Below are 6,455 nucleotides of genomic sequence, written 5' to 3'. Positions count from 1 at the left end.
GTTGTGGCGGAGACAGCCTGTGCGAGTTGTGATAGGATATCTTGTGGCTGGTTATGCCGATTAATTGTTGTGTTTTCTTTTGACACAAGTTACTGGTCATATATTAAAAGTTATTCGATTTCCTCTTTTACTTCTTGTTTTTTTTTTAGTAATAGAAAAGAGAACATTAGTTCCCCAGCTGGTGGGGTGGGGGCTCAGACAGAGAGTAGAAGATCGTGGTTTTACTCAGGGACTCCCAGCCGTAGATTTTATTTCTAGTGCCTGAGTCTGACTGGGCACCAGCGATTAGCTGGGGGAGTGTTCTTGTGTTAATTTTGAGGTGCTGTGTTGTATGTGGTATTATCGACTTATACCAGACTTTTGACCGTTTCATGACATCATCATGCCGTCGGCGTGGATCCATTCCCTGTCGAAGCAACAAGCCCAACGGTTGGCGATCGAATTGGGCGTCTCTGTGGATGGGACCTTAGACGACTTGCCGAGGAAATTGAAGGAGAAACGGACCTCGCTGGAGCCACGCCTGCCTTCTCAGCTAACAGCTAAGTCTGAACTGGCCATGGATGCCGCGACATCTGTTGGTAATGTTTTTCTGAATGCCGGCATTCCTGGTCAGGTCTCTTATGTGCAGGCCAAGATAAGGGGTAGGGTGGTTGGTGATCTGGTGAGGAATATCCCCGTGTTGCCTGGTACAGACCCAGAGAGCGTGCTGCATTTCCTCATTCGGGCCCAGGAGGTCTACGACCTGAACCTGGTGGGCGATCTGGAATTTCTGGCGCTCTTGGTGGGTAGGACTTCCGGTAGGGTCACCCAGATCCTCGGTCTCCATTTGGGAACCTCTTCAAAGTGGGGAGTGGTTAGTTCCGAAATCTCCTCTACCTTCCCTCCTCCACGCATTCGTGAAGAATTTGTATCTAAGTATGTGTTGCGGCGCTTTCAATCGCCAACAAAGTATTTGACCCAATTTATTATGCCAGTAGTCGCGGCTGCGCGCATTTTGAGTTATCATGGGTCTGAGTCGGACTTAGTACAGCGCATTTTCCAAAATATGCATCCTCGGGTCAGGTCATATTTGGTGTTCGGGTCGAAACCCACTACTATTGCCGAGTTGCATGCCTTGGCGAGTCACGTCGCTGAAGCGAGAGCCGTTGATGCTCAGAGACAGGGTTGTGAGAACCAGGCTTTGGCCGGGGCCTCTCAGTCAGCAGGACGTGGCTCGCGTCAAGTTAGTATGGCGATAGACGAGACGCGACGAGTGCGGAATCGGGGAGTGGTTTGTTGGGATTGTTTTGGGAGAGGTCATCTAAAAAGGGACTGTCCATCTTCTGTTCCCTTGCCTTCAAGTAACCAAGGAAACGAGCAAGACGCTCAGCAGTAAAACCATCTGCTAGAATCATAGCGCCGAAAAGAACCTTGCCTCGGTCAGCGATCTCGCCGGTATGGACTGCTGGAAACAATCCGTGGGTCTGCTGACGATTAAGGGGTATTGTTTACCAGAAATCTTGGATTCAGGTTCCTCCTCCTCTTTCATCAGACGAAACGTGTTTCAGCGCATTCAAAGCTTAGGCTTGCCGTGCTGGGCAGAGGCCATGAGCCAATTGTGTCTCGCTGCTAATGGCCAAAATTGTGCGATAAGTCAGGCCTTTTTGCTGCAGATTAAGTTGAACTCATTCTCATGGAAGTATTCCTTCCTGATATTCGATGACTCTCCTGTGCCGTGCATATTAGGGGCTGACTTTTTGCCAAAATGCAATTAGATTTTTCTACGATGTCTTACAAGTTTGCATTTTATCTAACCTGTCAGTACAATTTCGAACGATTAGATTTCTGCTCGGAAGACTTGCATGAGTTCCCTTGTTCCGAGAAGGATTTGTCAAAGCTAGCGGCCTACTCGTCTCCCGTGAGTCAGCTCGAGTTGCAGAAACTTTACCCGCTTGTGAAGAGTTTCCCTAACTTGTTTTCGGGACGGTTGGGAACGGTCAAGTGTATGGTCTGCGAGTTGGATCTGTTGGACGATCGGCCGGTTCGTTCCCGCCCATACCAGTGTTCTCCTCCTCGGCTTAAGGCATTGAGGGACATTGTGAATGATTTGCTTCAGGAGGGGGTTGTGCGTAAAAGTACCTCACAGAACGCCAGCCCGGCCTTCCTACTTCCTAAATCTTCAGGGGGCTACCGCATGGTTGTTGATTATCGCCTCCTGAATAAGAAGGTTAGGTTCGATGCCTTTCCAATGCCGTGTATTGAAATTGCGTTCTCCAATTTTTAAGGGGCTAAGGTTTTTTCTATCTTAGATCTAAACTCGGCCTATTACCAGATCCTACTCTCGGCGAAGATTCGTAACGTAACGGCCATTTCCACTCAATCTGGTCTGCTTGAGGTTACTAAACCCCCTATGGGCATTGGTGTGGGACGTCAGATTCTCTCCCGTGTGGTGGATTCCTTATTTGGAGACCTCAAGCATCGTTATGTTTATAATTTCATGGAGGATTTGCTTGTGTACTCGCGCACCGCAGAACGCCACTTGGTCCACCGTTAGGAAGTTTTTCGCCGTTTGGAGAAGGCTGGATTTACCCTAAACCGGGACAAAATGCAGTTGGAAAATCAGAAATTAAATTCCTGGGTCATTCCTTGTCTGATGCTGGAGATGAGGTCTCACCCGAGAGGATAGACGCCCTTCGCGAGTTTCCTCCTCCTAAAAATTTGAAGGCCGTCCGGAGATTCCTGGATATGGTCGGGTTTTACGGAAATTTTGTGAAGGATTTTACCTTGTTGGCCGAGCCGCTTCATGCATTGAAGCGTAAGGATGCTCAGTTCGAATGGGGGGACTCCCAGAGGCGTGCCTTCGAGGCATTTAAAGATACCGTTTCTACGCCACTGGTGTTGCAGGTGCCAGACTTCTCGAAATAATTCGTCCTAGTTTGCGATGCGAGCGATCTGGCTCTGTCTGCCATCCTCAATCAGAGGTGCGAGTCCGGATTGGCCCCCGTAGCGTTTGCGAGCCGTTTGCTTTTGGCAACGGAACGTAAATATTCGACATATGAAAAGGAATGTCTCGAGGCTGTTTGGGGATGCGAGAGATTTAGGGTGTATTTGGAGCATAAGCAGTTTGTCCTCCATACGGACAACCAAGCCCTGTCATGGCTGCTGAAGCGGTCAGGGAACTTGGTCGCTTAGATAGGTGGATACTGCGCTTGGCGTCTTTTAAATTTACGGTGGTACATGTTACTGGAAAGGCTGATGTAGCGGACTGTTTGACACGCCAATTTGAGAAGCCTACCTCCGACCAGCTATTTTCGAGTCTGGTGTTTCAACATTTCCCCGCAGCATTCTTATCCATAAGAGAACATCAGATCAAAAACTCCCGCTGCAGAGAGATTTACGATAAAATTAAACACCGAGACCCTGAGGTTCGAAACTACCAGCTGCTGAAGGACACCATCCTTTATTCCCCATCGAGAGCCAGGACTAAGAGGTATTTGGTTCCTCAAGACCTTAGACCTGTGGTCCTGGAGTATTTCCATGATTCGGCCGTAGGGGCGCATTCGGGTGTCGCCAAAACTCTCCTTCGAATATCTAAGGTGTTTTACTGGCCGGGCATTAGATCGGACGTTTCGAAATACGTGCGCGGTTGTCAGCCTTGCCAGAAGGCGAAACCTGCCCAAAATGCCCAGGTGGTTCTTCATCACAACGAAGTTGTCACCAAACCCATGGAGCGTATCTTCATCGATTTCGTGGGGCCGATAGTCCGGAGTCGGCAGGGGAATGTGGCAATCTTGGTTGTGTTAGATGGCTTCTCCAAATTTGTGGCCATGTACCCGGTCAAAAGGATCTGTTCTGAAGCAGTTGTCAAGGCCCTGACGGAGGGGTATTTCTCATGTTTTGGTCTTCCCCAGACCATCGTTTCGGACAATGCCGTTGTGTTTAAGTCTCGCCGGTTTTATAACGCCTGTTTATCTTGAGGGATTAAACTCGTTACCACCTCTCCCTATTATCCCCAAGCCTCTCAGGTGGAGCGGTTTAATCGTAATTTGAAGGTAGCCCTTACCGTCTACCACCACTCTCAACATACATTGTGGGACGAGAATCTCCCAATGCTGTCCATGGCGTTCAATTCGGCCTGGCATGAGAGTACCGGAACCCAACCCGCCGTGCTTTTCCTTGGTCGCGAACTTAATCATCAATTGGGGTTACGTTGGGAGTTCTCGGAGCTGGACTTACAGCGACCCTCTGCGGATATGCGGGTATATTGGGGGACAGCCTTGCAAAATTTGAGGAAGGCTAGGGATAGGGTTGCCCCGAGGTATAACATACTGAGAAGGGAGGCGGCGTTTCATGTGGGAGACCTGGTCTTGGTGCGTCTCCATCCACAGAGCTCCTAGGTGCGGAAAAGGTCCGCTAAGATTGATATGTGATGGTCAGATCTCATGGTTATTTCTAAGTACTTGACTAATGTCACTGTTCAGTTGGCTAATCCAGACACTGGAGTTATCTTACGCAAGGCTCATGTTTCTCAGTTGAAGAAATATTTTGTTCGGGACTAAATTATTAGCCCCAAGTATGATAATCACGCTGTTAGGTATTGTTTTGTATTGTGAGGGGTTCTACCCAAAGTTCAATACTGCTTTTTGCCTTGTGTTCTTTATTTCATTTTTAGAGGCTTGTAGCCGATTTACCTTCTTCCATTTATTCCTTCCTTTGGTTGACGCCTGCCTCTTCAAAATCGAAGCCTGCGACTGGACGCCTCCGTCGCACCCAGGGTCCGGGAGGTCGGAGGGGCATACTCTTTCATCTACCTGGCAAGAGGAGGATCGCAAGGAAGGGCCTCCTGAGTGATGGACCCCTGCGGACTGTGTTGTGGTGTGTCGGGGTAGTTTTGTTGCCGGTGCTCCGGGAGCGGAGAAGGAGTGTTAGCAGGGATTTGGACAAGGTTGTGTTGCCGTCTCTTGCGCCCTAGTGTTCCGCTCCCGTTGTGGTGCTGTGGCGGAGGCAAGGACTTGGACTGAATTGTCGTTTTAGCCGCCTCCTTCGTATATATGATAATATCGAGAACCCTTCGCGTATCCGCAGTCGACGCTTGCCAGCAGCCGTCGTTGAGTGCCAAGTTTCTTCTGAGAAGGAGGGGGCGATCCTGAGCCGATCCCTTCGGCTCATTGGTTGTAGTGCCCTCTCCGAGCGGCGGCGGCCGCGGGTCACACCGTTTTTCCCCACTTTTCCTACTACCTAGCCTTATTCCGTGGCGTATTCTACGTCATCACGCCTCTATCCTTTGTGATTCGGCTGAGGCACCCGGTCTCCTCTGCCTGGAAAGTCGTCGTGTACGGACGTCTCGCTCCGTAACAAAATTCTGTTTGGGTCGGCGCCATGAAAGATTCGGTTTGGTAGTTAAACTCCAGGCAGGAGGGCCCATCTCGAGGTAACGCACATAATGCTAGCATACTGATTATTGTTCTGGGAGGAATTGTGTAAGTTGAGAATGTATATATAGGTTTTGTCTGTATTGTGTGTGCTGGGAATTACAGAGATGGTATTACGCTAGCGTGAAGTTTATTATAAAGTATGCCTTATATGTGGTGTTGTGGCGGAGACAGCCTGTGCGAGTTGTGATAGGATATCTTGTGGCTGGTTATGCCGATTAATTGTTGTGTTTTCTTTTGACATAAGTTACTGGTCATACATTAAATGTTATTCGATTTTCTCTTTTACTTCTTTTTTTTAGTAATAGACAAGAGAACACCCGTTCCCCAGCTGGTGGGGTGGAGGCCCACTCCCCAGGCCCTTCAACACTCCTCTCTGATGATTTCCCATGTAGCCCCTAACCACTGCTATCATCTTGTTCTTATACAGTTCGACTCGACATTACCACTTTCTCTACCACTTTCAACATATGCCTGACAATTGATTTAGCGTCCCCGGATTTTATTACTAAATTGATTATCGTCAGGAACTCATTCTTGACATCGTCCTCCATCTCAATTTATTCCAACTCGTCTAAAGATTTATTTAAAACTATCTGAATTTAGAGTTGATCCTTTGCTCAATGTTGTTTGAACGCGGTTTAGATGATATACGTGATCTTTTTCCATTGCCCTCTCCCGGCGTTCCGTCCAATCGGTTGGCTCGTGACGCTCGGGACTTTATTGTTTTTGCTTTTTTCAATATTATTCCTCTCCTTTCGTCTTCTTGGAGTATGAACAAATGGGAGGCTCCTTATATTTGGTTCCTCGTACCCACGTCGGCTTTCAGCAACTAAAGAGAAGGCAGGGTTCGACCGCCTGGGTTGTGACCACTTTTCTACAATTTTTCGTGTTTCCAAAAATTTGACATTTCTATGAGCAATGGTTTGATTGATTGATTTCTTTTTTTTAATTACCGGGCATTGCTCGCTGTTTGCTCATATTGTCTAATTGATGAGAAACTGATCTTATATTTAGACTAACATTGAAGATGTCAAATTGTCC

The sequence above is a fragment of the Cryptotermes secundus genome, unplaced genomic scaffold, assembly GCF_002891405.2.
Source record: "Cryptotermes secundus unplaced genomic scaffold, Csec_1.0 scaffold2157, whole genome shotgun sequence".
Lineage (NCBI taxonomy): Eukaryota > Metazoa > Arthropoda > Insecta > Blattodea > Kalotermitidae > Cryptotermes > Cryptotermes secundus.
Note: the sequence above shows the minus strand (reverse complement) of the source record.